Genomic DNA, 27,609 nt, shown 5'->3' with positions numbered 1-27,609 from the left:
GGCTTGAAAAGAGCAGTCGGTTCCGTTTGACAGTCAGCTGATGAGGTGCCGAGAACTGGACCGATTTTGGTTCCGCTGGTGGTCCTTGAGTCAGGAGCCTTAGGAAGGGTTAGGACTAAAAGAGGAGTGTGCTAGGTGTAATTTTGATAAAGATATGAGCCAATTTGTATCGCCCGCCGTATTAATCTATGGCGGAGGAGCCTCAGCCAGAGTTAAAAGGACGGACGTGTTAGATAGAGAGAGAGAGAGATTGCGTGCAAAAGAAGGAGTCAGGGAAAGACACAAAATAACCAGGTAGAGAGTGTTACTGTTAAAAATGAATGCTACTTTTATTGGGGGGATTTGTTACATAGTTCAGGGAAGGGGAAAGTGAAGAAAAAAAGATCTTTTAACAATAGTCTGCTGCAGTCCCACTCCGTTCCTTAGGTGATGAATCTGCGGAACTCTCCGCTGCGGGTTCAAATCAATTTGAAAGCTGGGGCCTCGGTCATCAGATGGACGGTATCCTTGAAGTGACTGGCTTGACCTTGAAGGAACTGGGGGCGGTGACGGCCGACAGGGAGCTCTGGCGTGGACTGGTCCATGAGGTCACAAAGAGTCGGAGATGACTGTGTGAATAAAAAAGAAAAAGAGATGGCGTTGAATTGCTTCCAGTTGTAAGGCCACCTTGAGTTCCCTCTGGGGTGAAAAAGATAGGATACAAATATGGTAAATAAATAAATTGTGACCCTATGAATGAGAGAACTTTAATTTACTCTATCCTAAACCACTCTGATCAATTCGGCCTTGGCTTCCTTGATTGAATCTAGCTATCTTAAATGCAGTCTTCCTTTTTTCAGTTCCTTTCCACATGATACACTTTTGCTCATTGTCTTGCAACCCACACATTTTATAAATCTGAAATGTAGTTTTATATGAATGTCCATCCTTAGCTGCAATACAACCGGTTACCTTAAACAGCACATTTAGATCTTTTACCTGTTGTTATGGTAGTCATAAGAACTAAGTATTGCATCTTTCTTGAGCAGAAAAAACAAAGACATTACACTTTAGAGATTCAAGGCCCTTCCAGACAGCCATATAATCCAGAATATCAAGGAAGAAAATCCCACAATATCTACTATGAACTGCGTTATCTGAGTCCACACTGCCATATAGTCCAGTTCAAAGCAAATAATGTGGGATTTTAGTAAGCTGCGTGAAAGGGGCCTGAGGCACTCAAAATATGGTTTATTTCAAAAATAGTAAAATCACATGACCATATGCATAAGCATGTCCCTGCATAAGTATATCAGTAACATTCAGGCAAAAAAAAAAAAAACCCCAGCAGCACTTTTTGTTTAAATCTATAGAGAATGTACAAAATGAAGAAAGACCAGGTATGACACAGCATTATGCAAATGATATTTAAACACCACAGCATAATTTAAAAGATGGCTAAAATGAAGAAATTGTTGTTTAAATGCAATTTGCAGCACTCCTCTGAATTGACTTATGCTCGTTTCAGCCTAACACTTTTGTAGAACCACATCATTTCTACCTTTCACCTAAACCACTAGCCCTGTGCTAGTTCAACACAGAGCTTGGAAATGTGTATATGTGCCTTCAAATCTCCTTTCAATATATGATGTCCCCTTCAATTTCACAGAGTTTTTGTAGGAAATAAATACTCAGAGGTTGTTCTACCAGTTTCTCCCTCTTAAAATACTGGTATCACCTACAGCAATTGGTATTCATAGGCAGTCTTCCATCCTCATCACTGCCCTTTATCCCAGAATCTGATCCCAGATTATCTGCTTTAAACTGGTGTATATGAGTCCCCACTGCCAGATAACCTAGGATAAACAGCTAGGTACTTATGAAAACAATAAAGAGCTTTTGTGGCAATACATATTGACAGGATCATGTCAGCAAGAGCAACAATGCAATAGTCACAGAGACAGTGGCAATGACATCACTGAAGGTAATGCATAAACCAGGTCGCAGTCTTATATAACGGGACCCAATGGGAAGATTACTTCCCCACATCTGAAAGACTGATCACAGGAGAGCTGCAGGCACCCTCTGCTCAAGTGCATGTCATTAGAGATAATGAGCTGAATTCAAACTAGAAAACTAAATCAATGGAAGAACTGTTTTTCTGAGTTGGAACAGCTGTTTCATAGTTGTGAATCAAATCAGAAATGTTGTTTACAGAGGCAAAGTGGATTCTCACGGCACACAAATCTTGCATGACAAGCAGGGCCGGTCCAACGTTGACGCAGATGAAGCCGCAGCTTCGGGCGCACGTGGAAGGGGGCGCTGTTGAGGCCTAATTCTGTGCGTGCACCAACGTGCACGCACAGCACCATCGCCCAAAAGTGCCCTCCCTCTTCTCCCTCTTTTCCCTCCCTCCTTCCTCTTTTACCTGCTCTCCCCTTCTGGCTTGCAGCCAGGCTTTGAGGCTGCGGAAGGGGCAGGGCTGGGGCCTAAGGGCACGGAGGGCACGCCCCTCCCAGGAGACCACGCCCCCTGCTTCCAAAGGAGTGCCTTGGAAGTGCCCTTTGGCCCCGCCCCCTCCTTAGCCCGCGCTTGGCCCAATCAAGATGGCGGCTCATGGGCTATCTGGCAATGTTCCAGAAAGATTCTTTCCTGACGTTTTGCATCTATGGCAGGCACTCTCAGTGGTTGTGAGGTCTGTTGGAAACAAAGCAAGTGGGGTTTATATATCTGTGGAATGTTCAGGGTGGGGGAAAGAACTCTTGTCTGAGGCACATGTGAATGTTGCAAATGGCCACCGTTATTAGCATTAAATAGCCTTGCAGATTCAAAGCCTGGCTGCTTTTTGCCTGGGGTAATCCTTTGTTGGGATGTGTTAGCTTGCCCTGATTGAGGATCCCCTGGCGCCCTCCCTCTTCATCCCTCCCTCCCTCCCTCCTTCTTCTCCCTCCTCTCCTTTTCCCTCCCATCCTTCACTCTTTCCTTCCTTCCTTCCTTCCTTCCTTCCTTCCTTCCTTCCTTCCTTCCTTCCTTCCTCATCTCCTTTCTACTGCATGGACATTCATTGGCAGTTTTCCCAGTCTCTCTGGTGAGTTTATAGGTATGTTCCAGAAGCATTCTCTTCTGACGTTTCGCCTGCATCTATGGCAGGCACTCTCAATGGTTGTGAGGTCTGTTGGAAACAAAGCAAGTGGGGTGTATATATCTGTGGAATGTTCAGGGTGGGGGAAAGAACTCTTGTCTGAGGCACATGTGAATGTTGCAAATGGCCACCGTTATTAGCATTAAATAGCCTTGCAGATTCAAAGCCTGGCTGCTTTTTGCCTGGGGTAATCCTTTGTTGGGAGGTGTTAGCTTGCCCTGATTGAGGATCCCCTGGCGCCCTCCCTCTTCATTCCTCCCTCCCTCCCTCCCTCCCTCCCTCCCTCTTCTCCCTCCTCTCCTTTTTCCTCCCATCCTTTACTCTTTCCTTCCTTCCTTCCTTCCTTCCTTCCTTCCTTCCTTCCTTCCTTCCTCATCTCCTTTCTACTGCATGGACATTCATTGGCAGTTTTCCCAGTCTCTCTGGTGAGTTTATAGGTATGTTCCAGAAGCATTCTCTTCTGACGTTTCGCCTGCATCTATGGCAGGCACTCTCAATGGTTGTGAGGTCTGTTGGAAACAAAGCAAGTGGGGTGTATATATCTGTGGAATGTTCAGGGTGGGGGAAAGAACTCTTGTCTGAGGCACATGTGAATGTTGCAAATGGCCACCGTTATTAGCATTAAATAGCCTTGCAGATTCAAAGCCTGGCTGCTTTTTGCCTGGGGTAATCCTTTGTTGGGAGGTGTTAGCTTGCCCTGATTGAGGATCCCCTGGCGCCCTCCCTCTTCATTCCTCCCTCCCTCCCTCCCTCCCTCTTCTCCCTCCTCTCCTTTTTCCTCCCATCCTTTACTCTTTCCTTCCTTCCTTCCTTCCTTCCTTCCTTCCTTCCTTCCTTCCTTCCTTCCTTCCTCATCTCCTTTCTACTGCATGGACATTCATTGGCAGTTTTCCCAGTCTCTCTGGTGAGTTTATAGGTATGTTCCAGAAGCATTCTCTTCTGACGTTTCACCTGCATCTATGGCAGGCACTCTCAGTGGTTGGGAGGTCTGTTGGAAACAAAGCAGGTGGGGTTTATATATTTGTGGAATGTTCAGGGTGGGGAAAAGAACTCTTGTCTGAGGCACATGTGAATGTTGCAAATGGCCACCGTTATTAGCATTAAATAGCCTTGCAGCTTTAAAACCTGGCTGCTTTTTGCCTGGGGTAATCCTTTGTTGGGAGGTGTTAGCTTGCCCTGATTGAGGATCCCCCTCTTCTTCCTCCCTCCCTCTCTCCATCCTTCTTCTCTCAGTGGTTGTGAGGTCTCTTGGAAACTAGGCAAACAGGGTTTATATATCTGTGGAATGTTCAGGGTGGGAAAAAGAACTGTTGTCTGAGGTAGCTTGATTAGCATTACATAGTCTTGCAGCTTCAAAGCCTGGCTGCTTTCTGCCTGTGGTAATCTTTTGTTGGGCAGTATTAGCTGGCCCTGATTGTTTCCTTTGTTTTCTGAGTGGTGTTCTTTATTTACTGTCCTGATTTTAGAGTTTTTAAAATACTGACATTTCGCCCACATCTACTAAGTTTGTCCCCACTTCAAGTAAATCACCCCAGCTTTGCCATCAGAGTTGTCAGAGGTTGAAAAGAATGTCTGCTCATCATTCTCATGCTCAGCAGAGGATAAGCACCATAGTTATCATGCTGAGTATATTCTCTAAAATGCCAAACCCTAGTTACTGTAGCCCTATTGAAGCTTCTATCAGAGTAAGAAGGCCAAAATTACCATATTACATCAATCTCAGCCACACCTTTTTTGCCTAAATGACTATTCCAAAAGTGAGGTGCACATTACATTTGTGTAATACAGTAAAGACAAGTGGGTTGCTGTGAGCTTTTTGGGCTGTATGGCTATGTTCCAGAAGCATTCTCTCCTGACATTTCGTCTGCATCTATGGCAGGCATCCTTAGAGGTTGGAAACTAATTAAGTGGGGTTTATATATCTGCAGAATGTCCAGGATGGGAGAAAGATACTCTTGTCTGTTGGAGGCAGGTATAAATGTTTCAGTTGCTTGGCTGCTTCCTGCCTGGGGGAATCCTTTGTTGGGATGATTTATTAATATTATTATTATTAGGCATTGCTCCAGGGAGGGTTCTTCTGCCGTGGCTCCCTACCTATCTATCTACCTTGCCACATATTTTCCACATTGTGTGTATGTGTATGTATATATAAGATACATACACACACACACACACATACAAACACATATGCAGGGACCATATGTGCTGTGTGTGTGTTCTATTCACCTCTACCTTCTACTTTTTATTTTTCAGTGATTGGTTTGTCGGGGGGGGGGGGCGCCAAAATTACTGCTTGCTTACACTTGAAAATTTCCTAGGGCCGGCCCTGATGACAAGTGATGCTGGCTGCCTAACCTCATAGTTAATTGTTGAGTAGATGCATGTCTAGTTAGCTGGTTGAGCTGCTTCCTTGTGGTTGGATCCAGCACTGCTTTTTTATAAGTATGTCCTTCAGGATAATGGTGATGGTCCCCTAATCAATTTGTCCATCAGCTTCCATAAAACCACGCCACTCACAATTCCTTATCAGTCATTAGATAGCCAATATCTTTAACCGCTAACCTTAATCAGTCACCTTCAGGACTCCTACAACAAAAAAGTAAGAGCCTGAAAATCAGAGGCATTTACATTCAGGCCTCTTCTACACAACTGTATAAAATCTACATTATCTGCTTTGAACTTGATTATATGGTAGTGTAGACTAAAGGCCCTTCCACCCAGCCATATAACTCACAATATCAAGACACAAAATCCCACATTATCTTCTTTGAACTGGGGGCGCATCCAGACAGCCCCTTTAATGCGGTACTTCCTGCCACAAAAAGGAGGCTGCCTAGATGACGTCTTTGGAAAATATGAATTAATTTGCCACAAACCAGGAAAACCTTGGTTTGTGGCAAATTGATTTGTTAGTGGATTAGTTTTGCACCTTCCAGGAAGGTGTAGTATAAACCCACTACTTCCCTGTGAGGACACCTACCCCTCCCCTAAAGCACCCCAAACCCCTTTGAAAAGTAAGTTAATTTACCGGGCCTCAATTAAAGTGGTATGACAACTCTCCTGGCACATAGCAATCATGTGCCAGTAGAGTGGGCGGGGGGGGGGGGGGGAGGCAGGAGTGATTTTCCTCCTCTCCTCCCACCCGCTCTCTTTCAGACCACTCTAATTGATGCCCGGTAAGTTAATTTATTTTTCAAAGTGGTTGGGGGGGCTTTGGGGGGCTTTTGGGGAGGGGATTAGAGTGTCTGAGTATTCTCCCTGAAAGTTCCGGGAAAACATCTGGACACCCACCACAGAAAGCATGTGCTTTCTGTGGTGTGTGTGGATGTTCCCGGGATAACTGTATGTGTGAAGCCACCATGGGATATATGGCAGTGTGGACTCAGATATCCCAGTTCAAAGCAGATATTGTAGGATTTTCTGCCTTGATATTCTGAGTTATATGGCTGTGGGGAAGGGCCCTAAAATAATCCAGTTCAAAGCAGATAATGTGGATTTTCTGCTTCTACATCTGGCAGTGTAGAAGGGGCCTCAGTTGTGATTGTGCATCCCTTTACAAAGAAGCTGAATTTGGTCTATGTGCTTCCCTCACAATCCCACTGCCAATTCATTTTATCCTCACAACAAAGCCATGTCAGAATGAGAGAAACTAATTACAGTCAAATATATACATTCACTGGGGTTCGAAACTGATCATATAATGACACTGGAAGACCTTGAGATTCCTAGAGAGGACATTTTTAATAAAATATGTGAATAATCAAATCTGCAAATGTCAAAGACAGCATATATAATGGGCCAGCTGTACTTCATTCCCTAAGTAATTGCTTCAGGCCCCTTCACACAGCTGAATAAAACCTCATATTTTCTGTTTTGAACTGGAATATATGGTAATGTGGATTCAGGTAACCCAGTTCAAAGCAGATCTTGTGGGATATTCTGCCTTTATATTCTGAGTTATATGGCTGTGTGTAAGGGCCCTCAGTTTCTCATTGTGGGCCCTTCCGTACAGCCATATAACCCAAAACCTTTTTATCCCACATTTTCATGCAATGCAGCACACATTTTCAGTATGTGTCATTTAGCCACCCTGCCCCCTTTTATCCCACTTTCTATCTGAATTTAAGGCCTGCATAGAAAGGGCCTGAGACAAAATACAATTGTTCTACTCATCTCATCTTGATTGGGATGCTGTTCCACCTATTTGGGATCAAGTAGCATATTTCACAAAGGATCTTATGTGATTTTTAAGTCAAAACAATTCCTTTTGATACAGCATTTCTGAACAGCTGAGAAGCTGTAGTCCCTCCAAGGGCAACATTCTTCCAAGAGATTGTATTGATTTAATTTGCATTCCAATTGCTCAGGATTTCAGCAGTTTATACTCACTTGAATGATTTGCTATCAAGCAAAGAATGAACGCTGACATATTCAAGTCAGAATGCAGAACAGAAATTTAAGACATTTGGAACAATAAGAGAATCAAGCTAATACTAGAGTTTAAAGAGAGGAGAGTAGAGAATAAAGCAAATAATGGTCAGTTGGAAAATGGAAGAGAAGCAAATTACATGAAAATTAATATTACAGGAAACTGCAATCATGGCAGCCTTGCACAATGAGACTAATTGTGCTTTGAATACAAATTGCTCTGATCCTCTTTGTGAAAATAAATTAAAATGAATTTCATTTCTTGATAAATGAAATGTAACCTTGAAAGATTTATCACTTATACAGTATAAAAATCAGTCTGTAAAATTAGGTATGTCTAAATGATATAATGATTATTTAAACAGATCATTAGGGAAAAAAAGATAAAACATTTGAGGGATTTTCTAATTTTCTAAAATGCTGAATTTTCTCTATGGAAAATGAAATTATAATCTTTTATTTAGATAAGCCTATGGCTCTGCATTTCAGTTTTAAAGGAGGGTGGTATGTAACTTACAAGCCTTTCTGACAAGAGATTATAGTGACATTTAGGTCTGATTTTGAGCCGAAAGTGACTAAGCAAGCAAAGCTGCGGTTGTTTAATACTTGGATTGGAGACCAGGCCACCAGGGAACACCAAGTAGAGTTACTAAAGAATTGAACTAGGACTCTGGAGAGATACTTCCAGTTACAGTTCACAGTATTAGGCTACATAAATCAATGGTCTGACTCTGTAAAAAAAACTGTGTCTTAAGTGTCTATGAACTGTAAATGAGTTCCCGTTCTTAGCTTAATTCAGCTAACTCACATGTCTCACCATCTGTCTTCATACTCACCAAACTTCAATTTTCTCAGCACTACAGGATAGATGTTTATTTTCCCAGTAGGGACTCATCTACAGGGCCTTAAAATCTATACATGCTGTGACTTGATTCTGGCAGTCCCCAAAATGTTCTGCCACTTCTGGTGATTATATCAGGGCAGGGCTAGATGAAAACCATGAGAGGATCCAAGTACTTAAAAGATTTTGGTACCCCCTTATATATCTATTCAAAATATATCTAATTCAAAATATAAACAGTATTAAATCATATTTTTTAAATGAAACAAAACTTACAGAAAGATAAAAAATATTTTTAATACATTCACTTTATTTATATTTGAATTTTTTCTCCTACTTTTGCTAGTTGCAAAGTCATTTATTGTGGGGACCCATTTTTGTAGAATCTGGTTCATTTGCAGTTTTATAAGATATGGTCCATGATAAATCTGCAATGGAAAATTTCTGTGGTGTCGCTCTTTTCCCTTGATGCCCTAAGCATATATTTGATGGTTGAGCCAGCCCTGTCTTAGGGTAAAACCAAGTTAACTGGACATTAAGAAAAGTTGGATATGCTGCAGAGCTTGCCTGAAACTCAGGAAAAACCTTGCAGCTTCAGGGCTGTTCTACACAACCATATAACCCAGAATATCAAGGCAGATAGTCTCCTGGTAGCACCAAGAAATGGGAGGTGAGGAGCGATTTTCCTCATTGCCCCCTCCTCCTGGCACATCATTTCTTCATGCCAGGAGGTCTGAAGGAGTACCTTAATGGCAGCCGGGTATGTTTTTCAATTTTAAGGTTGTTTTTATGGGCTTCGGGGTAGCTTCATGCCATCCTGGTTATTTGGGGGGGGGGTTAAAATGCACACCAAAGTGGGGATTTTAAACCCTCTTTGGTGCGCATTTAAGTCTAATGTGAAAGCACCCTTAGTTTTTCTCAGGAGAATCTCAAAGAAATATTGAGGCCCTCTATTCTCGTTGCAATGGCACTTCAGACTTTTAAAAATATCTGGGCCATGACAGTGACTCTTTGGCACTTCCTTTCAAAGGAACACTGAAACAATAGAAGGAGTTAGTTTTAATGTCTCCTGGAATGGATTTAACTGTCATCTTTCACTTCTACTCTGAGAAGGGGATAGTTCGTTTTTATAAGAGTTAAAACATCACTTTAACTTTTGTTGATAAAAGGGAACATCCTGTTCTCTGAATGGTGTAGTGAAAGGTCTTTTAAAATGTTTCTATAGGAAAATTATGATGGCCACAGGCATCTGACCCCGGAGCTTTGCGCATTCTCTGGAAGGACACTCAGCTTATCCTTGGATCTTATCAAAATCCAGAATTTTAGCTCCAATCCTACCTTTGTCTTATACATGAAGCCAACATGCATAAGTCTAAACATTTTCATTAAAAATCAACCCATAAAATCTGGACCGATTTAGCCACAAGTCAATGTGAGTTATCAAAAAAGAAACAATCTTCTTCTCCCAGTAAAAAGGGCCCTTCCACACAGCCTTATATCCCAGAATATCAAGGCAAAAAAATCTCAAATTATCTTAATGTAGACTCAGCTATTGTGGGATTTTCTGCCTTGATATTCTGTGATATAGGGCTGTGTGGAAGGGCCCTTAGGGTGGATCTACACTGGACCATATCCCAGATCTGATCTCAGATTATCATCTTTGAACTGGATTATATGGGGCCCTTTCTACATTGCCATATAAAATCCAGGTTATCTGCTTTGAGCTGGATTATATGGCAGTATAGACTCATATAATCCAAGTCAAAGCAAATAATGTGGATTATCTGCTTTGATATCTGGATTATATGGCAGCCTGGAAGGGAGCTGAGTCTCCACTGCCAAATAATCTGGGATCATATCCTGGGATATAGGGTAGTGAAGAAGAGCCCTTGGGCCCTTCTACACTGCCATATAATCCAGATCATCAAAGCATATAATTCACATTATCTGCTATGAACTGGATTATCTGAGTCTACACTGTCATATAATCCAGTTCAAAGCACATAATCTGGATTTTGTATGACAATGTAGAAGGGGCTTTTATTCACTTTGGGAGAACCTAAAAGAAGCACCAACCTCCCTTACTCATTCTATCATGACACTGTGTCCTGTTTTGCTTCAGAAACAGCCTTACAACATGAGCAAAAGTAACTAAAATAGCTTTACTTCTCCAAATAATAATAATAATAATAATAATAATAATAATAATAATGCAAACAGCAGTAAAGGAAACCGAAAGTAAAGTTCAAAAGCAATGTAAGGTCTTACAGCAGATGAAAAACAAATAGTCTTCACAGCAGACAGGAGTAAAAGTATTTGGCAAAAAAGGCTTACAGTATACAGGAACAAGGATCTGTGGTAAGAAGTCTTTTGCAAAACCAACACTGGAGTTGTAGCACAGAGACTGGAACACAAACACACCAAGTGTGTCAGTTCCTGCCAGCACTGACTACTGGCTTTGCTACTAATTTATAGCCCTGAGCTCCCAGCACAGATGTTCCTAGGTTAAGGTCTGGTTACTCAGCATTTTTGCTGTGATTCTAGCTGACCTCCTTTCTTCTTTTCTCTTCACCATTCTAAAAATGTAGGGACTTTCAGTATGCCGTCCTCACCATCTCCGTCCTCCTCAACACTTGGCCCCAACTCCCCAACTGCTACCTTTTCAGCCTCCTGTTCTACCTCCTCCTCAGAAGCAGAAGAGTAGTCCACAACACACTGCTTCTGGTCATTTTGAATGTTTGATTGTGGAAATAGAGGTGACAGCAGGGGTGGCTGGTCCATGAGGTAACATTGGTGTTTTCTCCTCCCTATAGAATAACTCTCACATAACCCATGGATCATATTGAAAGCCATAATTTTGGCCCAAAAATCTGTCCTCAACTTATGCATGATGATATACAATAAGCATGATTAAATTTGTCATTTGTGCACAAAATAATTTATCTCCTTTCCAAATGAACTATTCCTGGTATACTTTGTTGCACTTTGCCCGCAGTTGCTTCAAAATGCCATTCTGATTTCATGTGTATGCAGAGATAATGGATGTCATCCTTTGGCTTCCTGACACTGGAGAAAGGTAACCACAGGAAAGAACCCCAAAAAGGAAAGGATTCTGGGAGATGTAGTCATGAAAAATAACCTTTCTGATTTCTGCTTCCTAGCAGTTGCTCATCTCGTTAAACTTTCCCCATATAGCTGTACTCAGAAGCAATGCAGCATCACTAATGCAGGACTCTACTAACCCATTCTGCTTTTGAATTCTTTTCTGTAAATAAAGGGGAAATAGAAAAACCCAGACAGTATACTGTAATATATCAGTGGATGTTTTTAAATGAGGAAATTGTTTTAAAACCTATTTTTCGAGCATACATCTTCTAGGCATATCTTACATATGGGCATTATTACATTTAACCATGTTATCATTTTATATTTAATGACACAAAAGCAAAGCGAGCAAAACAATTATTGCCACATGACAAATGGTTTTAATATACCCTGTGTAAGCATTTTGGTTTACTTTGGGCTTAAGGCTTTATGTTTTGGCATTTTAATATTGTCTCTCCTCTCCTCACCCTCGTGTCCCTCTGTTATCCACTTTCTTTCTATGTGTTATATGGCCCTTGTTTGTTTGTTTTTTGTTTGTTTGTTTGTTTGTTTGTTTGTTTTTGCTCTGTTATTTGGTCTACTTTGTTCCCATCCAGACTGATTAAAAAGTCCTAGATTTTTTTTCCTTTCTGATTTTATTCTGGATTAAAATAAACAATTTTAAAGAAATGGTATAGAAGGTATCTGATCATAATAGAAGCTAACAGAAAAGTTTCTGGGATAAATAAACCTGTGTATGAATCTCCAAAATAAAATTGTAAAGAATGGGAACAAAACCTATGGTGTTTTGAATCCCTTCCTAAGGAATTCCTAAGATGCCCCCCCCCCCCACCTTCAAGAAACAGTTGAAGACATACCTTTGCTCACTGGCTTATGAGGAGGAGGAGGAGGATTATTAATAGCTACCATCAATGTCCGTGCCCTGTTCACCCCAACAGCTCAATAGACATCTTGAGCAATGATCAATCTATTTGCCCCCAAGGAACTGAGAAGGCTTCTGTTCAATGTTTTGATGTTTTGCTTTTTGTCCAATATAACAGGTTGAGTTTTTAATTTAATTTTAGTTGTTAAGTCATAATTTGTTTTTATATTTTTGTTATAATGGGTGCATTGTTGTTGTGTTCGGGTATTGAATGGTTGCCTTGATGTTTGGAATTTGCTCTGAGTCCCTCCAGGGAGATAGGGCAGAATATAATAATAATAATAATAATAATAATAATAATAATAATAATAATAATAATAGACACAATGACATAGTATGACACAGCAAACAAGATAGATATGCTGGATTTCGTATCACAAAATTACAAGTCGAACACTTCCCAAGCATTTAGGACTGTGTGATGTATTTTCGGATGATGCGTGCAGATCCCAGTAGGGTGGCCTTTTGCAGTTGGCAGATCGTAATTTTGTCAATGTCTTTTGTTTCCAAATGCCAGCTGAGATCTTTTGGCACGGCACCCAATGTGCCGATCACCACCGGGACCACCTGCACTGGTTTCTGCCAGTTCAATCTTGAGGTCCTGATGGCGGCTGAGTTTTTCCTGTTGTTTTTAATCAATCCAACTGTCACCTGGGGTGGTGACCTCAATAATTCAAACCTTTTTCTTTTCCACAACTGTGATGTCTGGTGTGTTGTGTTCCAGAACTTTGTCAGTCTGGATTCGAAAGTCCCACAGTATCTTTGTGTGTTCATTTTCCATTCTCTTTGCGGGTTTGGATTCCACCAGTTCTTTACTGCAAGGAGGTGGTACTTGAGGCATAAGTTCCAATGAATCATTTGGGCCACATAGTTGTGCCTCTGTTTGTAGTCTGTCTGTGCAATTTTCTTACAGCAGCTGAGGATATGATCAATGGTTTCATCAGCTTCCTTGTACAGTCTGCATTTTGGGTCATCAGCTGATTTTTCGATCTTGGCCTTAATTGCATTTGTTCTGATTTGTTGTTGTTGTTGTTGTTGTTGTTGTTGTTGTTGTTGTTGTTATTATTATTATTATCCATCTGGATGCACCCTCAGTTTGGGATATTAGTTAACCAATACATACTTATGGACATAAATCAACAATGTAGACCAGTTTATTTTTTCAAGGAAACCTTTGGAATAATATCCTTTATGAAAAACTACAAAGACATAAAAGTTATATTTTAGACAGATATAACACGGATAGCACTGTGGCTTCCTCCACAATCAATTTTTAGCCCGCCATCCATTGTTCTAGGCAAGAGGTTAATCGGAGTGACTTTGGAAAACGTATTTTATTAAAATCAAACAACGATGCAGAGGAATAAATCACCTCTAGATTTATTCACAAAAGCTTGCCTGCTCATCTGCAGTCAAAGATGAAGGAGGAACTAAACTACAGCAGGCAACATTAGAAACCATTTTATGGGGAATATGAGCTTGCTATGGCATGTAACAGCTCTTATAATGATGGAGTTTTTGGCTGATGAGATACAAACATCTCCTTTCATTGCCTTATGATGGTGGTACAAACAGTCTAGCAGTGACCTTGTGAGGTTTTATTATTATTTCTTTTTTTGTGTTGCTCTAATGGTGCTAAAAATGAGCAAAACAACTGCTCCAAGGGGGCAATAGAGAGTTATCTCATTGTACATTGTGAATGCAATTTGTCTTTTTGGAGTAGGACTCACCAGATGGCACTATTGCCCACGGTCTTCTAAGCTATGCCCAAGAAGAAGAGGTCACCGGAACCATGTTGAATGAATCAAGGCAGAAAGTTTCTGGGGAAAAAAAAGAGATAATGAGAGTAACTTTATTATTCTACATGGAATACTGTTTTCATCCCTTTTAAGGTTTATTAGTTATTTAACAACCTGTGCAGGTCAAAAAAACAGGATTAAGATTCCACACTATGAACTGAATTTGTTCCTAAAGGATTGCTCTTCTTCAGGAACACAGGTGTTGAGCCATACTAGTTTTTTTTTAGTTTTAAAAGGTATGTATTGTTAGTCTTCTATCTCTCTCCTGCCCTCCCTCCCTCCCTCTTTCTCTCTCTTTCTCTCTCTCTCTTTTATTAACCAGTTTTATTTACAACAGGTAACATGGCATCCAGTTTAAATGTTTTTAACTGCATGTCTGTTTCTCCATCTCCTCTGCCTGGCTCACTAAGAAGCAAACAGAAAAGGGGATTTTCCCCCCTCTTCAATAAATAATATTGGAATTTTGCCAAGCCCATCTTGCTTCTCAGAGATAAGAAAATCTGCATTAGCCAAAATTGGATACAATTGAAGTTCTGTCCTTTGTTGTATCTTTTCTCTACTTTTCCCCTGTTAAAATGCCTTTAAAATGGTGCAAAAGCATAGTTGGATGGGACTCAAAGACTATCCTTTAAAACCTGTGCTGTTGCAGAAATTTGTAATGTCATAACATCCCTGACAGGCAAATGTTCAGTCCTACTTTAGAATGTCTAACAAAGGAGAAACTATCTCCTGACACAAGCTCTTCTGTTGTTCTGCTGTTGAACAGCTACTACTGCTGGGAGGTTTTCTAATCCTTAGTAAAAATCTCCTTTCTTTTCATTTAGACCTGTTGGTTCAGAGCCTATGCCATGCAACTACAGGGAACAATTTTCTGCCATTATGCAGTAGAGCCTCTGATCTTTTGCATCATTTCCAGTGGAAGAACAGAGAGGATATTATTGCTGTATATCTTCACTTTTTCAGTCCACCCCTCACACGACTAAATCTTCTCCAGATGTTTGGGGGAACATTTTGTAGCTTCATTGACAGTAATACTGAAAAACGATGGCCAAAGAGTCCTAACCAAAACTCAGTTGAGAAGAAAAATTGGATTTAATCTATGATTTGCAACCACCCATATAATAAAACCTCCAGATAAAATAACCATGATATGAGTTTCAGAACAAGACACCCTTGTCCTGATTGAGGAATGTGTCCTTTTATTGGTACATTACATTTATAGCTACTGTTCTGCTACTATATTCAAAATACTCTTCCTTTTTATTAATCTCACACCAACCCTACAAGGTAGATTAATCTATGAATAAATGGGCCTTTCAGCTTGGATCTTACAAATCCTAGCACTCATCAGGATACCTATGAAAGTAATATTTGGGTGGTTTCCATAATTGGCTCATTGCAATCACTTCGGGCTTTAGTTCAAACTTGAAAGAAGCTAGCCAAAGTGCTGAACCAAGTTCACAAAGAAGGTTCTGCTCCTCAGAGTACTGTAAAATGAATGCAGTTTGAATTGTATGGAACCCTGGGTTTGTAGTTTGGTGAGGAACCAGACCTTTTGACAGAGAAGATTAAAGACCTTGTAAAGCTCCAACTCCTATGATTCCACAGCATTGACCCATGGACATTACAGTGGCATCAAACTGATTTCATTCTATGGTGTAGATTCTTCCTAAAATGCACTGCTTAAATGTCAGTACATACTTATTTTGAATAGTAATTGTATCATTAAAGATAAATTCCTTGGACAAGGAGTCAAGGACAGACATATGAGTCTGTACAAGAAGTCATTACATGTAAACTTGCAAGTGTGTGCATGGTGCCCTATGTTGACAAATTCATCAAGGTCATGGGAGTTATCTTTCTGTTATATCTCATCTATTTGAGATGTCATTTTAGATATATTTTCATTTCAATAAAGAAATGTTGAACTGAAGCAACAAACTTTTAATCTTTGGAACTTCTTTTTCTTTTCTTTTTTTCAACATCTTTAAAAAACCAGATCAGATGGTCTTCTGTTTGAAGAAAGCAATAACAGCAGAACTGTGGAGATTTGCAGGCAATTATTTCCAAACTTCAATAAGAAACCCAGTAAAATATACTGAGATGTACCAACTGTATTGTACTAAAAAAAGAATCCTTAGCAGATGCTTAATTCCAAGCAACTAAACATTGTTAAAAATGTTCTGGCATTGTGCTATGAATGTTGTTCTACATTTAAAAAGTAGTTGGACTTGTAGAAAATAATAAATTTCTGTTACTAGCTCCCAGGAACTTGAAGAAGTTAAGGGTTCCTGGGTAACACTCTTTAACAAACAAGGACTGTTTGTCTCCAAAGATCAATATTTGGAAATTAAGAGATTCTTCTCCAGATACTCCAACCATTTGAAATGTAGATAGTATAAAGCTGTATTAAGTGTCTCCCTCCTGCCTTTTCATACTTCTGTCCCATAAAAAAGGAAGGGGCAGAGACAGTGGTATTATTCAAAGCAGTTACTCATTCTCTATCCCCAGCTCTCCTTTGCAGCTCTGAAGAAGTCCATAATTCCCTCTAATCCTCTCCCATCTCTGTCCTTCTTTTTTGGCTCAGTCCTTTTCTCCTCCTCCTCCTCCTCCTCCTCCTCCTCCTCCTCCTCCTCCTCCTCTATTTATTTATTACCCGCCTCTCCTTGCGGTTCAACTGCCTAGGTGACACCCCGAGAAGTTCAAGTGAATCCCCATGAAATAATTCCAATAATTTCCTAAACACACACACACACACACATAACCTTGTACAGTTGGCATTTCACATTTATGGGTTTAACTTTTATGCATTTGGTCACTTTCAGATTTGAGTAATATACTGTATCTAGGAATCTCTAGGTCCTCCTAAAGTAGGGGTTCTTAACCAGGGGCCCACGGGCTTTCAAGGTGCTTGAACTGAAAAAAAAAATATTGTCTTTATGTTCTCTGACCTCTAACTGAAATCTAGAATTTCCTTCAGTTATGAATGCATGCAATGTATTACAGTACCCCCTGAACTGATCTTAAAAACGTCCTTCAATGGTGGCATATATACTTTGGGGGGAGGGGAAAGAAAACTATTATACAAAAGGGGGGATAACAAACATATTGAAAATATGGTAAAACAGTATATCAGCTTGGTAGAAAAAGGCAAGGTAAAAGTATCTCAAATAAATAAAATAAAAATTCCCATAGCCCTTTTAAAGTATGCCAGTTACTTCTGCCACATGATTGTGCCTAGCAGACCAACTTTAGAAAGACATTGCAGAACTGTGTCACAAAGATTAAAATAGTACCATCCTATCCTATCCAATTTGTCATTGATCCACCCCTTTAGGGCTTCATGCAAATCTACCATTTGCCAAAATATATTATCCTGTTCTTTCTTTTGAATTTCTAGCCAAATAGCTTAACCATTGGTTTGTCCCATCGAGTACAAGTTCTGTCAAGGGGTGCTTGTGGTTTCTTGTCATCCAGTTATAATACCATAATAGAATGCAAAGGGATTTTTATTTCCAGAATTTATACCCCACCCTTCTCACCCGGGGGGACTCAGGGCGGCTTACACAGTTGGCAACATTCAATGCCAAGAACATTTTGAGCACTTTAGTGACTGAAAGAATGAAGTTTGTAGTATAAGCTTTTGTAGATTAAGTGTACTTCCTCAGATACTCAGGGGAAAGGTTCATCCTTCAGAAATCCTGGTCCCAGATTGTTAGGATTAAATGTCTTCATAACGCCCTTGTGAAACATCTTGGTATGAAACATCACCCTTATCCAGTTTCACCTGATAACCTTTGTGATGCAAGAGGGAAGTGTAGTACATCACATGAATCAGGACTATGTTCTGTTTCTCAGACTGTGTTTTTCTGAGCAAACAAGAAACAATTGGCACTTCATATATTTTGGTCTAAATAATCTCCATTTCAGATTAACACAGATATGTCTTGTTCTCATTGTTATTTTTCTCCTCTTGTAGCCTGTCAGCCACTAAGTTTGAACCATTTGGAGCATGGTAGTGGAGGAAAGCAAAATAGTGGCCATGTTGACAACTTAGATATAGCTTTTGCCAGTTAAAGAAGCTCTCAGGGAGAAGATTTAAAAAGAAAATGAGCAGCTATATCTATAAATAGCAATCTTTGCTACTGAAAAACTGTTGAGAAACTACTTTCTCAAAGAAATTCTCTAAAATCCTTCCCCACTTCATTTTCCTTATCATCAAATAGACTTAATAATTATCAAGGCCCCTTTGCTCAGAATTCTCTGAATGTATGACTTGTGTTAAGCAATGACTGGGCAACTTTCTGGTGTCATAGTAAGGCCTTTGGTAACCTAGCTTGTATGTTTTTGCTCCTTAACACCTTTGACCATCTTAATGACACTCTGATGTTGCTTGGTTGTACATGTCTTAGTTTTCATCTGTGAAATGCTGGAGTGTATGTCACTTCATGCTACTAAGCTCATTAAACACTGCCAAAATTAACACCTTTTGAGGGGTGGGCAGCACAAAAGCATGCTTCCACACACAGACCCCTGAAGATTGGCAGAGTACCTCCAGCACTTAGGAAGGGGAGGAAAGGAGACAAGGGTGTACTATTGTTTTATATGCACTGGTGCTGACTTTCACATGAAACATTGGGATTCTTATGTACAAACACACACATACATTATATTTTACAGATAATAGTGATTTTTTTACCCAAAAATCCCTTCTTAAAATTTTCATGAGAAAGTACAACATTGAAAAAAAGAACAAAAGAAAAGAAAAACTGCAGAAATGTCATTGTTGTTCCGCAAGACGTTTGTGATTTATGCTGACCCTGTGACAAACCTGTCATGGAATATCTTTGCAAGATTTGTTCAAAGGGGTTTTTCCATTACCTTCCTATGATGCTGAGAGAGCGTGGCTTGCCCAACGTCATCCAAAGTCATACATTCTAGACTCCAGAATCATAGTCCAGTGGTCAATCCATTACACTACACCAACTCTCATGGTGTTACCCAAATGCAACATTGTGTAGTCTTTCATGTAAATATTTTTTATTCTTATTGTATATATAATCACATTAATATTCTGTCCAATGAAATGTTTTTGAACCCATAGTAATCGTATCCCAGTATTTAAACATAAGTAGTGAATCCAAGCAGATAAAACTAAGAGAACAAACCATAGATGCTGTTAAAACAGAACTTAAGATGAAAACAGATTTATCCTGACATGGAAACATGGAGGAGAGAAGCCCAATTTACTTTGTTGAACAGTAAGCAAAATATTTGTAAGAAGCAAGACTTATTGGTTAATCTTTGGTAAATCCTTTTATACTGTAGGAAATCCATATCTGGATAAATAAAAGCAAGCCAGTGATTTCAAACTGAGTATAAACGAAAAGCTGCAATATTTGTTATTAACTGCAGGGAGAAGATTTGCTTTGCTACATCCAGAGATGGACTCCCTTGCGTTTATTACAGAATTTAATCAACTGATGCAGCCATTCTGGCTTGCCAGTCCAACACCATTACTATCCATTGGTGTCATGTCTCCATTTTCCTACACCGGATCCTATTTCTTCTTGTCCTCATCTGCACAATTTCTTAGATGAATGGTTCATGGCCACCTTGAAAGAGAGTATCAATTTGTCAGCACTGGTTTACTTTAGCCCAATTCAAGTGCTACTAAAAACAGGCCATTTAGTTTGAATGATAATCTAGATGAAAGGAATAACTATAGATAAATGCTATCCCCAGACTCCTATTCTATTGCCTCCTAGTAGAGATCCTGGGCGGATCTACAATGACTTGCTATCCCAGAGCCATTCTGGATGTAGCATATACCATGTCAGCCCTGTGTCAGACAGGCAATATGTCGATTTTTATCTTTCCACAATATTTCTTCCAAATAAAAAAAATGAAATCTATGAAGAAGTGCTGCTATGAAATGTGAAGAGTTTGGAGAAATATGCTTGTCAACAACTAAGAAAGAAATACTTGCTTCTCTATACTAGCTTGACTTGTCTGGGCTCGCTAAGAAATATGTCAGTGATTTCACTATATATGGCTCAGCAAAAGTAGGGTAACACTGGGCAAATTACTGGCAAGCTCTTGGAGCCTGATCTCACTGCTGTTTTCTTCAAAGGGAGGGGTGAATTATCCAAAGGGCAGAAAAGTATGAGTTGCATTTCCTGTGACATTTCCATGAGATATTCAAAATGAAGTAATTGTTTCCAGCTATATTAATTGAACACAGTGCAGGTCCCTCCTAGACTGCCATATAATCTGGATTATTAAAGCAAGTAGTCCACTTTATCTGCTTTGAACGTCGGGAGAGAATACTTCTGGATCATACAGCCCGGAAAACACACAACAACCTTGTGATTCCAGCCATGAAAGTCTTCGACAACATACTCCAGGAAGAGTTTTCATGGAAAAAAGATGTCTCAACTAAAGCTTTCTCACTAATCCTTGTTTCTGCAACAAGACAATTTTTTTTTTTTCAAAATCCAATTTTCACAGGGACAGAAAATGAGGTGAAATCTTCTGAACTGGCACCAAAACAAACATCACAGGAGTGTTAACCCATCCCTATGTTATCCAAAGCTAAACAATATATATTTTTGGCTGCAGTTACACTTAAAAATGTATTTGTTTTAACTTCTATACACATTTAACTTAAGAACAAACCTACAGAACCCATCTTGTTCATAACTTGGGGACTGCCTATATTGTAAAATGAAATAGCAACGTTCCTTACAGTGCTTAGGGCCAGTTATACAGAGATGATAAAACTGAATGGCAGCTGGTGGCTTGCTAAAGCTCAGTAAAGAGATTCAGTATGGATGGGAGGTTAGCTCTTAAAATTCTTCCAATTTAGCATGTTCCCTTATGTCACATGCCTCACATATTGTAATTTGTTCCCGGCCTGCTTAGGAAATAGTGTGGGGGAGACAGGTCCAGCCAAGGGTTGTATGTAGGCTATTCTATTCCCTTACTGCATGATGCTGGCATTGACACGTCACCTCAATGGCTTACAGCCTCTCCTAACCACTCCTGGAAAAACAGACCATATGCAGTCAGGCCCACCCATCACTGAGATATTGATGATGTAATGCTGAAGAGACATAAGATGCATAAAATGAGCGATCATTCTTTTACAACCTCATCATTTGGTTTTGCGAATGCTGCTTGTATCCAGTAAAATCTTTTCATCTCACTGTAAGTCAAAAGGGTGAACGTCTTACTTATGACAAGCATAACTGTGGCAAAGAATTGGAAACATAAACTAAAGGCTCCCAAAGAAGGCATGGGGGATACAATTTTATTTGGTACAATAAAAATAATAAACAGAATCAATATCTTGTAAACTTTGTCCCAGGAACCTCAGCATATAGATTTCTTTATCTTATGCCCTAGATCAGTGTTTCTCAAACTCTGCTCCTCCAGATGTTTTGGACTTCAGCTTCCACAATTCCTAACAGCTGGTAAACTGGCTGGGACTTCTGGGAACTGAAGTCAAAAACACCTGGAAAAGCAGAGTTTCAGAATCACTGCCTTAGACTACAAATGTTTTCAACCTTTAACCAGTTAATCTGGCTTATAATACTGAATGTTATCACTTCGCCCCATAGATGTTATAAATCAATAGTGAGTCTGTGGATCTTATAAATCAATGGTGAGTCATCAGGCTCTATAAAATTACTTTTTTTCTAATTCGTTTGTCTGAGTGCTGGAAAACTCAGACTGTCTTACCTTGCTTTGTGTGTGTTTGACCTTTTCTTTCTAGTCCTGTTTGCCTGCTGTAGTCAGCATTTATATGAAAAGATAATAAGAACCTAATAAGAAACCTGCCCATTCAGACTGACAATGATAACTACCAGTCACCAAAATGTTGATGTCTCCCACTCTGTGCAGATGCTCGAAATAGTAGAGAGAATGAGATGAGATATTCTTCCCTAAAGAATGCAGATAGCTCTTCTTCATATCGTCTCATATTATCCAAGAACTGCAAGAAAGGTAATAGAGCTGGGAGTAAAGCATGTGATAAGCCAAACGCTGTCAGTCACCTACTACTTGGCTATTCCTGCTTTGTTCACCTAAATCCAAACAGCATCCATATGAAGAAAGCCTTTCCCAAATGGTTTCATTTGAGGAGTCTCTGACAACATGATTGTAAGGAGAAATGTCCAGACATTTAAGGATCAATGTAGAGATTTTATTTATTTATTTATTTATTTATTTATTTATAGTTAATAAGCAGATAGACCTCCTCCTTATACTGATAAACAGAAAGACACACTGAAGACTTCAGGTGAAGTAAAAACAAAATTGTGTAATTTATTAGAACTAGAACAAACGGTTGCGTATTGGTTGCAAATAATAACAGACTGGTTACTTAAAATCAAATGGTTCTTTAACTTGACTTCTTCAGTAACTGTTTCCTTACAAAGGAACTAATCAGGCTTCTTTAAAAACCTCACAGACCTCCCCTTTAACATAAGCACTCTAACCCTTAGAGGCTCACTACAATATCTACAATATCTAGCACTTCTCTCTGAAGGCTAATTAAAACTTTTTTTCACAAAGATTCCTTTCTACCAGTTCTAAATTTTTCCTTCCTTCCTCTTCAAACTCCACTCCCTGACCCAACTAACTCTCTCTCTCTGACTAACTCTATCTGCCTCTTACCTCCTGTTGCTAGGCAACTCCCGCCAACTCTATCCACCAATCAGACTCCACTACCATATATAGTGCTACCTGGTCTCTCCTCTCCTTGCCTGGCTCTGCCATTCCTTCAAGGTCCAGAACTTTCTTTACACGCCAACCTTGCAAGTTAGGCCTAATCTGTTTCAGCCCCCCCCCCACACACACACACACACTTTTGCTATGTGTTTTGAAATAAAAATGTACTTTATGAATAACAAATAATGTAAAAATGCACATTCACATGGAACAATAAAAAGAAAGATCAACTTCAAAATGATAGAAGCACAAAGTTGTTCTAGAATGGAAGAAGCACAAAGTTGTGGCAAGAAAGCACAAAGCACAAAGTGAAGAGGCAGAAGCACCATTTTCTTCATACTGTACTCATTTCAGCCTCCCTCCCTCTCTTGCTCTCTCCCTCCCTCTCTTCATGAAGCCAAATATAATAAAAACCACACAAAAACTAACTCGAAATTCCTCAAAGCAGACAAGAGCAAAGCAGTCAGAAATCTCCCAAAGTGAACAAGAGCGTGAGGCACAGAGGCACGAGCACAGAGGCTACTCTCTTGAAGCCCTAAAGTCCTATACTTTCAAACTAGTGCTCCCTCTCATGGTAATTCTTAACTCAAAACATTGCTCTTATGTCAAAGCAAAACATGAGCTGAGTGACTCCTCTTAACTCAAAAGGCTGTTAAGTTGGGATGCTCTTAAATAGAGGTTCCACTGTATAACTTTAAATACCACCATATAAAAACCAAAAATAGAATGAAATTAAAAATAAGAAATACATAAATCTGAATTAAGAAATACATACATCTGTACAGAAGTATGCTTTCCTTTCTCTTTCTCACTCTCTCTTTGCAAGATTGCCATTTACTGTAAAACATTACAAAAATTAATTTAAAATATACATGTCATGGACATTTTAAAGCTGAGGAAAAGCCCTCTAGGAAATTCTGTGTTGAACTATTATAGGATTATGGCTGATTCTGTCAAAACACTGCATGTTGGCACATCCACTCTGCTAGATTATGCCCTTTTGGGAAGTGAAGCAATGCAATACTGGACAATTCAACACTTCTCTGATTATACTGAAAACTAAGATATTATTCCACATTTAACTTAATATATGAGGTGATACGTAGTTGATTACAAATGCCAAGAATTTTCTCAAGATTTAGTGGACACTTTTCCCAGCAAATAGCCACAACTGTCATTATTACGTAATTAATTGCAGTATTTATTTTAGAGTATTATTATTAAGGATAAAAATATGAAAAAATGCAATGGTTGTATACATATACAGGCATATATAAATGCTTACCTGCCATGAATGTGAATCTTTTACATCCATTATTATTATTCCTTATGAGTGAGCAGATGGCTACTGTTATATGGCATATGTTCTGCATCTCAAAAAGTAGAGTTAATAAAGCAAAATTGATGCCTTTTTTTGGAATCAGCAGGTCAAACTGGATTGACAGAATATCCCACTTTCCCCGCCTCAATTTTTTTGGCCTCAAGTCCCCGAAGACAACGGGCCTGAGAGTAACATTCGACTCTTGACTTTGAGTCTAACAGGATGTAGAAACAGGGCTTCCAGTGAAGAGCTGGCTAATTTCTTGAAGAAAATGGGTATTGTAGCCTTCCAGAAGACATGGCTCACCATGTCAGATGGGCAGTCAGATCTACCAGTTATAGGGGGAAAGGGAGATATGGAAATGGGAGACAGGCATATCATCTGTTGGGTATAGTTAACCACAGGATGCCTGTCATTCCAAAACTGTCCCCCATCCCAAATGTTTCTAGCTCTTTACCACAAGTTTTCTTGCTACAAAAGAATGTCTTTAGGCAAAAGATATCCGTTGTCCTTCCTGCCACCCAGCAAATTACTTAACAAACAGATGTAACAATTCATTCCTAATTCCTCCCCTATAATCTATTCAATGACAAATATTTATTTCCAAAAAAGTTTTATCTGCATTTCAACTATAAAGAAAGAGCATCTTTCATGTCTGATTACATAAATATAATTTACCATACTTAAAGCTAGTCAAAATGATAAGGATAAATTGGTATGTTCTAAGACTTGTAATTTCAAAATAACAGAGGACTAACAAATTTTCTCTTTTGTACATGTTTCCAGCAGTTGAATATTTGAATTTTTTGGAGCACTGCTCCCAGGATGAGTTTTTTGGAACTGTAATTTTTAAAGGGCAACTTTTACAATGCCTGAGACAGACAGACTGATGGCTTGTATTGATCAACGTATTGACCAAACACATGAAAACATTCAAGATGTACATAAACATAATATTGGCAATTTTACCACAATTAAATTACAGCCCTAGTAGATCTAGCAGTATTACTACTTTCAGTGATGGTTTGTTTGTTTGCTATTTCCACAGTGATATTGTTATTGGGATCAGCCACTAAAACTTTCAACAAAGACTACTGTAAATTACAAAAATAAAAATGAGGTTTGGGGGCTTTGGGGATCTATTGTAAAACTACAAGGGTGGTCCCAGGGAAGCCCTTCAGTCTGCAAGATGTAAGACCTTTGCCATATGTTTTCCAAGTTCAGGAGAGGTTTTATGGCCCACAACTAGTACAGGAATGTAAAGGATACTCATAATTTTTATTATAATTACCAAAAAACAGTATTTCAGCAGGTGCTCTGGTTACATCCCAAATAGACTACTGCAATGCGCTCTACGTGGGGTTGTCTTTGAAGACTGTTCAGAAGCTTCAAATGGTCCAACGGGCGACAGTCAGATTGCTCACCGCAGGGGCACACAGGGAGCATACAACCCACCTGTTGTGTCTTATCCACTGACTGCCAGTCTGCTACTGAATACAATTTAAAGTACTAGCTTTGGCCTATAAAGCCCCAAAAGTTCTGGCCCAGCTCACCTGTCTGAACATATCAGCCCCTATGAACCATCTCGGAGTTTAAGATTGTCTGGGGAGGCCCTGCTCTCAGTTCCGCCGTCTTTGTAGGCATGACTGGCGGTAACGAGAGGCAGGGTCTTCTCAGTGGTGGCCCCTCAGCTGTGGAACTCCCTCCCTAGGGAGATTAGATCAGCCACCTCCCTCCTGACTTTCTGTAAAAAAGTGAAGACATAGTTTTGTAACCAAGCCTTTGGAGAACTGGTGCAATAAATAAATAGGAAATGATGTGCACTGACTATTGAAATGGCCTGGACTACGTTTGTGATTACTTGTGTTGACATTGTTCTAAATGTTTTTAATTGCTTTAATTGTATTTTATAATGCTATTTTAAATGTTTAAATGTTTATTTTATTGTACGCTGTTTTTAAAGGCACTGAATAGTTGCCTATGTTGTAAAGCGGCCTTGAGTCCCCTTCGGGGTTGAGAAAGGCGGGGTAGAAATGTCGCAAATAAATGAATAAATAAATTTCTGACTTATGGCAACCTATTTATTTATTTATTTATTTCCAACATTTCTATCCCGCCCTTCTCACCTGAAGGGACTCAGTGTGGCATACAATTGGCAACAATTCAATGTCGACACATCATTAAAAACAACAACATATAAAAATGTATTACAACCAATTAAATACAGTATAAAATATAAAACATAAAACATATGCTTAAAATCAGTTCGTCCAATACCCTAAAGCTAATTTAACACCTATCATCTTGGCAGGATTTGTTCAGAGTGGGTTTGTCATTGTCTTCCTCTGAGATTGAGAGAGTATAACCTGCTGAGAAGGAATGAGAGAGTATAACAATGTCACCCAGTGAGTTTCCATGGATGAGCAGGGAGTCAAAACCTGGGCTTCCAGTGTCTTAGTCCATCACTCAGAACACTATATCACACTGGCTGACAACACTAAAATAATTTATATAAAAGCAGGAATAATTCAACAATAAATGGGTAGAGAAATTTATCCCATCCCAGGATTGTAAGTAATGGGGAAGCCTGGGAAAGGGAGGTGATAAATGCTACTACTGGTTCTGCTCATCCAAAACCCTAACACTTTGGTCTTGTGAATCCTGACTCCAGTACAATACTAAATGTTTATTCTCATATTCTTACAGTTTTCAAGGTTTGAAGATGCCAAATTGAATCAGGCTAATATTCTGGAGACTGAAGCTGAAGCAAAACTCAAAATTCTGGCATATATGTTCATAGGTGCTTGATTGTCATTTATTAGGCTTGACTGAATCAGTTCTGCCAAGATTCAGACAGATGGCCCAGGTATTCTCGTGAGGGCTACTTCCATCCAGATAATCAGGTGTTATTTACCTTTACAGAAGAGTTTTGATGAAAATCAAATGCCCCGGTCTATCAATTATCAACCTGTTCCAATATGCTGTTGTTGAGCAGGTGATAACTATGAAATAGTTGAACACAGAGATGATAGCAAGATTGTATGCAAAACATTAATGCATATTGGTGCATTTTCAGTGTGGTACTTTGAAACTTTGAACATTCCAGTGATATCTTTGACACCATTCAATGATGTCTGTTTTAACAAACACAATTTTAACGTACAATGTGGCTATGACTGCTTTCTTAATATGTAATGGATTAGGAGGACAGAATTCTTATAGCAAATAATAGCAGGGGCATAATTACATAAGAAAGCCATTGAATTTTTTCTTTCCATGAAATTAGTTACACTAGTCTTTCACTCCTTGGAATTATTGATTCAGTCAGGGAAGTCACTG

The 27,609-nt window shown here is 39.4% G+C and overlaps 1 long non-coding RNA gene across 1 annotated transcript in view; it reads right to left on the bottom strand.

Annotated features, from left to right (window-relative positions):
- Positions 1–304: 304 nt before the first annotated feature.
- Positions 305–27,609, bottom strand: part of LOC134297347 (uncharacterized) — a 33,538-nt gene continuing 6,233 nt past the window's right edge. The window contains exons 2-3 of the long non-coding RNA XR_010004057.1: positions 14,148–14,237; positions 305–608 (exon numbers count right to left, since the gene is read on the bottom strand). This is a non-coding gene — a long non-coding RNA (uncharacterized LOC134297347). The remainder of the gene's footprint in view (positions 609–14,147; positions 14,238–27,609) is intronic.

The sequence above is a fragment of the Anolis carolinensis genome, chromosome 3 (genome assembly GCF_035594765.1).
Source record: "Anolis carolinensis isolate JA03-04 chromosome 3, rAnoCar3.1.pri, whole genome shotgun sequence".
In the NCBI taxonomy this organism is placed as follows: domain Eukaryota; kingdom Metazoa; phylum Chordata; class Lepidosauria; order Squamata; family Dactyloidae; genus Anolis; species Anolis carolinensis.
This window is presented reverse-complemented; position numbering and strand designations above follow the sequence as displayed.